This window comes from Blennius ocellaris (assembly GCF_963422515.1).
Source record: "Blennius ocellaris genome assembly, chromosome: 5".
Classification (NCBI taxonomy): domain Eukaryota; kingdom Metazoa; phylum Chordata; class Actinopteri; order Blenniiformes; family Blenniidae; genus Blennius; species Blennius ocellaris.
In genome coordinates this window covers 23,374,269-23,384,268 of record NC_137654.1, presented here as the reverse complement: position 1 = coordinate 23,384,268, position 10,000 = coordinate 23,374,269, and the positions used below count along the sequence as shown (strand labels likewise).

At 43.1% G+C, this 10,000-nt stretch overlaps 1 protein-coding gene across 2 annotated transcripts in view; it reads left to right on the top strand.

Moving 5' to 3' along the window:
• Window positions 1–2,341: 2,341 nt before the first annotated feature.
• The window catches only part of LOC308130858 (uncharacterized protein), a 15,426-nt gene continuing 7,767 nt past the window's right edge, over window positions 2,342–10,000 (top strand). For both annotated transcript variants that reach the window (XM_080497359.1, XM_080497357.1), the window contains exon 1: window positions 2,342–2,532. The gene's annotated coding sequence lies outside the window, so the exon portion shown is untranslated. The remainder of the gene's footprint in view (window positions 2,533–10,000) is intronic.

Sequence of the window (10,000 nt, the reverse complement as noted above, 5' to 3'; positions counted from 1 at the left end):
TGTGTGTGTGTGTGTGTGTGTGTGTGTGTGTGTGTGTGTGTGTGTGTGTGTGTGTGTGTGTGTGTGTGTGTGTGTGTGCATGTATCAAATCAATGGAACTGCGCGTCTGACAAAACAAAAATGGATCTGGAGTGCATGCATATGCACTTTTGCATTTGATAGATCACATTTAATAGACACAAATCTAGAAACGGTTGTAACGCTGGGGATGTTTACAATGTGTACACATTATCTGGGCAGGATATTACTGTCAGATGTTGCCGTAACTCTGTGGGGTGAAATGATTCATGTAATCTTTTTTGTAGTTGTCCAATTGAGCCTAACAATGTTGTAAAAGTATGTAGATAAGTAACAAACTATACGAGAAGACGGCTTTATCTTCCTCAATGCAGTTAGCAGGATTTACAATTGACTTGTTGACCTTAAACCATTATACTTCCCAAAAATTCTCAGTTTTTCTTGACCGATACACAGAATCATGAGTTCATTTTTTAAGGAGCTGGTAGTGCCTGAGGCAAGCTGCTTTGTGAATGCAAACCTGTGGTGGTCAGTTTTAAAAGGGAAAGAGTATGTGATGTTGTTTTATGGCTGACAACATTTTATAGGTTGAGTTTGCCCAGATATGAATCTATTTTTAAAGAAAGAAGGAAAGAAAGAAAGAAAGAAAGAAAGAAAGAAAGAAAGAAAGAAAGAAAGAAAGAAAGAAAGAAAGAAAGAATTATGTATTTATGAGTTCGTGGACATCAGCCGGGTGTGCCTCAGTGAGCCAATGTTTTGCATACTTAAGATCAATTATTTATTAATTCATTGTTGGTAAAGCCCACTGGAATCACAGGTTACAACACACACACACACACACACACACACACGCACACTCACACACACACATTAATCCATTAGGACATGAAGCATCATATGTGTTTCTAACTATTTTGGACATATGCCATCTTATCTTTTCAATGATGCAGGTGATATTATTGCATGTTTTCCCACAAGTATTTTTACAAATCATGGTGGCGTTAGTTGAATCAATTCTGTCATTAAAATGATTACAATCGCTTCCCATTCATGTCCAAAAGTAGGGTTGTGTGTGTATTTTAATCCAGCAACATGTAAAATCTGTGACTTCAGAGTTGTTGGCTAAAACTAGAAACTACAAAATAAAAGCAGAGCACATGGCTATTCAGTCAACATTAGATGTGATTTAATCTCATCACAATAAATATCTTATTAGTGAAGCCTTCATGAGAAATGCATGCTGTACATTAAAACCTTCTTCAGTTTCTCTCAGTGTGCGTTTAAGTCAGTACATTCAGTTCAGGAGAAATGAGGTGATCTTGCCCAGATCAAAACTGTTGACGGGACAAGTTAATGGATATGTAGATGGAGGTTAATATTCTACTAGAATACAAGATGCAAGTCTAATATGTAAATGCCCTGTAAGTACCCCTTGAAACTCATTATTGTTGTCAGTGAGATAAACTAAATCTTCCTGAGAGGGTTTACACCGGGTCACTTGTGGTGGGAACTGGGGCACCGCAGTACAGTAAAGAGAGCATATGACTTATTGCTACATTGCACAGGACATTGCCATACCTCACAGTCATTTCACAATAAGATTCGTGAGTGGTCTTCTGTGGTTTCAAGCCTGAAAGAAAGCACATGATGCCACTGCACGCGGATCAAGAACAAGTGATTCAACCAAAAGGAGAACTGACTTGTTGTGACTATGATGAAACCCCGCCATGTGTCACATCTGACAGGCTGGCGTTGCGCCTCACCTGCCGCGGCATGCCAATGCTTAGTGATTAGGTTTACTTCTTTCACCTACAGCGCCGTGCGCAGGCACACCTTTCCCCATCATCCACGCGGACTGTGATTGGCTGTCGGTCTAAGAGGCTGAGGTGTTGCAGCAAATAGCACAGGCTGTGGGCTGGTCCATTCTGCAGCTCGAGGGAGGTTAATGAGTGAAGCTGCTGGGCTGTCAGCCAAACATGAGCAGCAATGCTAAGGCTCCCACAATGAGCCTGACTGTATTACCACTGAGCTCTGTCTAATTATACACTCCCAGCGAGGGAGAGAGAGACACACACACACAGAGCATATTAGGCAAGGAAAAGAAAAAGTTATCAAATGTCTCTGTGTGTCACAGAGGCTTAGTAAGAGGGATGAGTATAGATTGAAGTTGTAAGAGTGAGATACAAGGTGTGTGTGTCAGTTTGAAGGAAGGAGAGAGAGGGAGGGAGGGAGAGAGAGAGGGAGGGGGGTTGGAGAGATCAAGCAAGGTGGGGAGAGAAACAGAGAGCACACTCACAGGGAGATACAGAGAGAGAGAGGGAAAGAGAGAGAGCAAAGAGGCGTTTAGAGAGTGAGAAGGAGGAGAGGCAGGAATAGGATGAAGGGAGGGAAGGCTGAGCAGTATAGAGGAGGAATAGACTCACAGTCTCAAAACTGGATATTCCTACGTTCCTGCTGCTGCCTGATCCAATGAGTAAACTCTCTGATACCGGCTACGTAAAGGCACCCGGTGAGGTATGTGACCACACTGCTTCCTCCTCTGAGTGTGTGTGTGTGCATGCGTGTGTGTTTGTGGGAGAGAGTCAGCACAGGTGTGCCAACAACTTTAAAAGAGCTTGGTTTGTGATTTCAGCGCTCTTTGGCGTTACTATGGGTACATTTCATTCTGAGACTAAAGTGGGGTTCATTATAGGGAGGAAACATATTTGAATTGCTTGTGCATGCGTGTCTGAATGAGTGTGCTGTATGGACTCATATAAGTCAGCACCTATGCGTGTGGGTGTTTGCGTGCGTGGAAGAGAATAACAGAGTGAGTGTGAACAAGAGGGAGAGTGTGACTGATATGAAGAGAGTGTATGAGGCTGACAGACAGAAAGAGAGCGAGAGAGAGAGAGAGAGAGAGAGAGAGGTAGAAGTTTATCATTCAGCCTGATGGCAGATCAGGACTTTCAGAATTAGAGCAGTGGGCTTAAATAGCCCTGGTCCAGAGATAGCCAGGGGCCCTCGAGGAGCCCACTCAAATTTGGGAGGGATGGGTGTGAGATTGGTGAGGGTGGGGTTAGTCCAGTCGGAGAAAATTTGGAAAGAGACATCATCATGGGAGGAAGTGGAGGAGGAGAGAGAAAATAAGATGTGCAGATGTTGGGGGCAAGTCTGGGAAAAAGAGCTTGCGCAATCAAAGGATGATGTGCCAGTGTGCAGGTGCATCAGGCGTCTGCCGTCTAACTTGTGTCGCTGTACAAGACAAAAAAAAGGAGACTTGGTGGAGAAGCTCTGAATAATGTCCCTTTGCTTTTTTTTCTTATTTTTATGTTATATATCTACTGAGTCTAACTTACTTTCTGCATGCTTCAGCTTCGAGCACAAAGCTGTGTCTTTTGGCTGTTATACTGACTCCACTCAAATTGTTTCTACTCTTTTCTCACCATTTGTGATGGAGAGGCACTACGCCATTGTGCACAATTATGACTTCTGTATGTCTATTTCTGCTACGGCAAGCGCTGTCCTTCTGCTGCAGTGACATCCCATATGCTACATGTAGGAACATTCACAGGTTCAAACAGTTCTCATCTATACATGTCTTTCAAGCAAGACGCACAACATTTGTCCCTGCTGAGTTAATTCACTTATTTCAATTATGAAGACAATCAACTGGAGGGTACAGGAAGTCTAATGTCACTGCTTAGATTGGTCCCAGAAATGGCTGTTTTGATAGCAGCGTAACAAAGTCTGCTTTATCTACAAGGAACAATTTTTGCATTAAATGATATTTCCATCTGCATCACAAAGCAAAATGTGCCTTAACAATTTCATCCCAGATCTTCCATTTTTATTTTGTGTTTCACTGTAACTTAACCAGGACGAAGCCCGGGGCTGTGTGTCATGCAGCCTTGTAAAAGGATGTGCCCTTGTGAGCAATGTAATGTAAAACTGAATGCAGGTGTGTTTCAGAATCATTCGGGAAAACTGAAACACAACTTCTTCCTGTGGACTGAATGAGAAATATAGCATGTTCTCCCGCCCCATGTTTCTTAGAGTACTGTCACCCTGAAGAGGAGAACAGGCCTCTTGTGGGAGAAGGTTGAGTGGCTGCTGGCCCTTTAAGAGGTCTATTTTTACAGGGGCACACTCATGCATGGAGCTAGGCGCACAGACAAGGCAGTGGCACACGGAGACCGTATCTGCGCTGCCTCACTTCTGTGACTCCAAACAAGACATCCTGTAGGACCATAACCTTGTGACTGAGTGCCTGAGAGAGAGTCATAAAACTTGTGCAGTCCACAGAGGAGCAAGTGTTTTATCAACACAAGCTCAGGCACGAAAATCATCAAATCTAGAAGTTGTGAGGTTTTCACCTGACTGGGAGAATCAGCCCTTTTCAAGTCGATCTCTCTGAAGTCTAAAAGTGATAATGAGTGGGAGCTTGCAATAAAGACACCCTTATGCACACTGTACACAAATGTGCCAACATTCCCACATACTTGTTTTGATATGCAGATAGCTATGAAAGAAATCTGAAAACATTCATGCCCCCTTCTTACAAACACATAATACACTTTAGTTTATTCACACCCACACGCTCCTCGAAAGAAACCACACAAAAAAATGAGCACATTTCAGAACATTTCTACACAAACACACATCCCTGCACTTAGAGGTGCACATAGTGCTGTACACCCACGTAAAAAAAAAAAAAAAATTACTTATACATCCTCAATATCTGGACCTAAAATAATCTGCTCCTTATGCAATCTGCATGTTATATAATGCATGGCCTGTCATTATCACAGCGCTCCTTCACGCCCTGCTGTGCCTCTCCACCTACAGCACCACGCGCACACACACACACACACACACACACACACACACACACACACACAACACACACACACACACACACACACACACACACACACACACACACACACACACACACACACGCTGCACCTTGTGTTAACAGTCATACACACTCTACTCTAGCACTCTCACCCACGTCGAGTGTGTGCTCTCAAACAGCTACCCAGATGAGTGATAGGGAAAGACGGAGAGAAAAATCAAGAGTGGGTGGGGTGGGGAGACTGAAAGTGAAAGACACTGAAAGGAAAAAAAGTTAGAGAGTTAAGAGTACATTCATGCTGAGACCATGCATTTGCATGATTATAGGATTCTGTGCATGTGTGGCGCCGGTGAATGTGTGATTTGCAGGGCTGTGTGCCATGTAGTAGCTCTGAGAAAAGGCTCGTCTTTGGCTCGCTCTTTGCAGCAGCAGCAGGTTATAGAACATCTGAGGTGACATAACCCCAAATAACCTCGTTTGCCGCGTCATTTTCTTCACTGCCGTATTTCTTTACAAGGACTTACAAACACTCATCGCTTTGTATGAGGATGTGTTGGGGATAATCTCTCTGATTGTCACTTTATAAGTCACACCCATGGGTAAACATTGACTTGCACGTCTTTGCTTGTCTTGCACGTCATACTATTACAGAACAGAAAAGAAATGAGATCCTTATCCATGGTGTCATACGGACTCATATTTCTGCTATGTCAGGAATTTAGATTGCAAATAAAATCAAAAGATTTTTTTTAATAATGGTGTCAACAAACATATCACACAATACCAGAGAATATATCTGCAGTGTGCAAAGACATGCATAATATATTCCAAAGTCACAATGAACCACTTATTTTACAACTCTATAGTGGTCTATAATTCCTTTATGTGCTGGTGATGATTTAGTAATTATAATCTCATGGCATTTTTTGGTAAATCGAGGGGACTTTCATGACCACTGTTCCCAGACCAGCAGTCTCACAACTGGAATACTATGTGAATTGAATTGGGAGTCCACCAGAAGGAGTGTGATGAATAATCCCAAACAGAGGCAGGTGTTTGAGTACAGTTGACACCGTGCCAGACTACTTTAAGGTGACAGACACACCTGCCGGTCCAAGCGTCCCTTGTGAAGCCGGCATGGCGGCTGATATTTCATACGAGGTATTTACATTTCAAAGCACTTAACTGTTATGCGTGAAGTAAAGATGCTGGTAAATGCACGTCTGCATTCTCATGAGAACCTAGATATCCAATCTGTCAATTTTACCAAGTCTGTTCATCGCTCTTTTGTGTTTGTACAGATCGTTTTCCTTGGCCTTGACTTGCTAACCTTTGTGTATCATCAAGCAGTATGTACTCCTCCTCCTCCACACTTCATCTACAATAGGGGTCAGTGACCTTTCAACCCCACCACCCACTATTTACACCCACAGGTTTTCAGCCAGCCCAGCCTTCTTTCCTGCTGCAGCCTGTGCAAGTAAATCTGCTTCGTTGTACAGATATATTTCACGGTATTGGCTTTTGTATCATTGTATAGAAAGTGTAATATCTGAAACTTCCTGTAGCCTTTCGCATCACTAGTGTCCTGAGAGTTTGTCTTGAAGTGGCATGAATATCATCCTACCTACTTTCATAATGCTTTGCTTTTTATTTGGATAATTAAACTGTCCTGTGCCATATCAAAATCACTCAGCAAAAACACTTTAGCTAATTTGTATTCCTTTTTTTTTTTTTTTTTTTAATAATTAACAAAAATGATCAAGCTGAGTGATAAAGGTTGTCTCTCGAGTGGAACCGGGACTCTCCCTGCTGTTGTATTGAAAGTAAGCATTAAGCCCACTCAGCTCCATTTCATTCTAATTTGCAGCACCCTCTATAACAAACAGCCTTACTGATTTGTTGAGTAAATAACTGTGACAGTGTGTGGCAGATTTCGTAGGGGGAGGTTTGGAGAGCGGCAGCAATAACGGCAGTGTATTGCAATGTTGCCTTGAATACCAGCGGTGATAAAGGTACTCCAGACAGTATCTGTGAAGCCAGTCTAGACAGTCTCTGAAAATGAATGGCACTTAAGCTACCAACGGGAGACCTGGCCATGCTCTCTCCATGGAGATGTCATCAGTCTGTTTGCTTACAGTTTGCTGACAATTTCTCTGCTAAACCAGAAAACCAACAAAAACCCAGTTTGACTGGCAGTCACCAAGGGACAGTGCCAAAAACAACAAATCTTTGGAATGAAAAGTAATCCTCGTTCACACACACTCACACTCACACTCACACATGGACACGCACACACACACACACACACACACACACACACACACACACTGGCCCTTTCTCTTTCAAGCTGTTTTTACCCCCTATCCGACTTTGTCTCACTCGCTCTCGCTTTCCCCTCTCCTCCTCCCGCCTCCGCTCCACTCGTAAGCTACTGATCTCATAGCGTGAGAGTACTGCTCGCATCAAGGTCTCTGAGTTGGGCTAATCATGTCACAGACTTGCGAGAGGGACGGCCGCCTGCCTGTACCACCAGTGAAGTAAATCATGTGGGGCGGAAGAAAAGAAGGAAAACTTAATTTAGAGTGCGCTGCGGAAATGGAAATTTGAAAACATGAACATCAGCAGTGTGTGACATCCATTGGCGTTGCATAAGAATCGCTGTCACCTAACTAATAGTGGCACAGTTGATGTTTTTATTTTGTGTGTTTAATGTCCTTGTGATGGAGAGGATGACTACAAATTGAAAGCAATGTCAGCTTTTTGTGGTTGAGAATACTTGTCGGGCTGGTGCAGATGCTGCATAAAAGGAGGTGAATTATCAAACTGAGGTAGTGGAAATAATGCAAAAATGAAAGTCCCAGCAGACACTTAAATGTCAATAAATGACAGCAACGTAACACAAGAGATAATGTCAGCCACAAACTTTGCTGCTAACTGTTCCACGTGCTCCATGTTGACCCATGCGTGCTCTTGTAATACATGTCTTCGTGTATTTAGAGAGGCAGGGAGAGAGACAGAGCAACAGTCTGCTGTGGTCGGAGGAGGAGGAGGAGGAGGAGGAGAATGAGGTGGAGGAATTTTTGCTTCTGCTGACTGGCTGACCTGCATGTAATTAGTCAAGTCATATTTTTAACTGATATTGCGTAAAAGCCAGCTTAAGGAGCCATAGCTGCCCTATTTATACCCTAGGGGCTAATGGCCTGTACCACTACACAGGGGGATTTCCTCCCAGAACTATACTAAGCCTGCCTTAGGCAGTACCAGTTAGGATTCACAGGGATTAACCCAGCAATACATTACAGCCGTCTGCATCACTCACTGCTGTACTCTCTCTTCCTATTAGCTCCGCATGTAGTGATCAACGGATTTGCCTTAATGTCGTCTGTTTAGACTGTCTTCTCCGAGTTGGACGTGCAGTAATCATGTTCTTTTCATCAAAATTAGCACTCATTATACCAAGTAAGGTGTCGAAAACTGCCATGAGTTAGCACGATTTCCCCCCGATTTATTTATTTATTTTTTTGCTGGTATGTTGTGCGTATATGCAGCACGTGTGTGTATGTGTGTGTGTGCATGTGTTGGTGTTAATAGTAACTCCTGAGCCATAAGCCCATCTTCATTGTGGTTGAGCCTGCTGCGGGCAGGGCTGCTGGCTCATCCTGCTGAAGAATGGGTCAGAGCCCTGAAGACTGACCTGGCCTCTTGCCCAATAAGCTATCGCCCGTATCACCCTGTCCTTTTATCAGCTTAGCCCAGCTCCTTGTAGAGTAAGCCGTCACACAAAGCTAGTAGTACTCCCCTCCCCTCCTCCCTTCCATCCATGACATCAACCTATCCATCTACCCATATGACTTCAGGTCATACAAAATTCAGCTGTCGCCCACATCACTCTCATTTTGTCAAATTTTGAATATCTCGTTTTTTATTTCTCACTTTCCAGGCATTGCTTGGTCAAGCTCCTCAATGCATTGCTGACATGCTGGTCCCCACTTCAATGTATTTTATGAAATTCTTATGTTTTGCTTTTGTTGCACCCATTTTATGTACAGCACTTTGTGATCTATCTGGTCCTCAGGTCCCCACCCTCTCCTCCACTCTCCTCTACTCTTCCATCCGTTCAGATTTGTTACATTCAGCAACAAATTTCTGCTGCATCAGACGTCCATCATAGATCTCCCACTCAGCCTGAAACGTGATCAGACACCCAATACCAGGCTACACATGGGGAAGGGTAAAAAAAAAAAAGGGGTGGGGGTGGGTGGGTGGGGTAGAATGATTATTTCTTTTTTGTTCTTTCTTTCATTTTTTTTTAAAAAATAACCTGAAGCAAAAGACATTAAGACTGTGAAATGTTCTCTGAAACCTCACCTGTGGATGTCTGCTATTTTATTTCTTCACTGTTATGATCTGATGGAGGGAGTTTGACTCATCTGACCTTTCTTGTCTGGGCCTGACCCTGCCGGTGTGTGTGTGTGTGTGTGTGTGTGTGTGTGTGTGTGTGTGTGTGTGTGTGTGTGTGTGTGTGTGTGTGTGTGTGTGTGTGTGTGTGTGTGTGTGTGTGTGTGTGTGTGTGTGTGTGTGTGTGTGCGCGCGCGTGCGTGTGCGTGTGCGTGTGTGCGTGCGTGTGATGGACAGATTAAAAAGAGCCAAGCCAAAGAGCAAGACAGACAGAAAGAAGAGATGGAGGGAGAGTACACCAAATGCCTCAGTGGTACTATAAATGACTGACAGACAGCACACTGTGACTCTGCTTTGTGCCTGCTTGTGTTGATGTTTGTCTCTCTGCGTGTTCGATATGCTGAATATCAGAGTGTGCATGCATAAGTAGAACACAACAGTCATTTCTCTATCTCTGTATTGTAGTAAACACCCTGTGATGAACCCATTTCTATTTCCTGCTTTTTCACTATGACTGGACTATTACGTGTACATTTGTATCAAATGCTGACAAGTGGTATCATTAATGTGAAATTACATTCAAACCCTTGTGTATGTCAATAAAATTACAGACTACAGAACAACAAGTGTTAATTACCTTCTTAGGAAATTATTCCAATTACATTATTTTCCCATTTACATTCAATTAATCTATTTGTGTATATTTTGTAAAGGGTAATAATTTTGTAATTTTTTTTTTTAACTTTA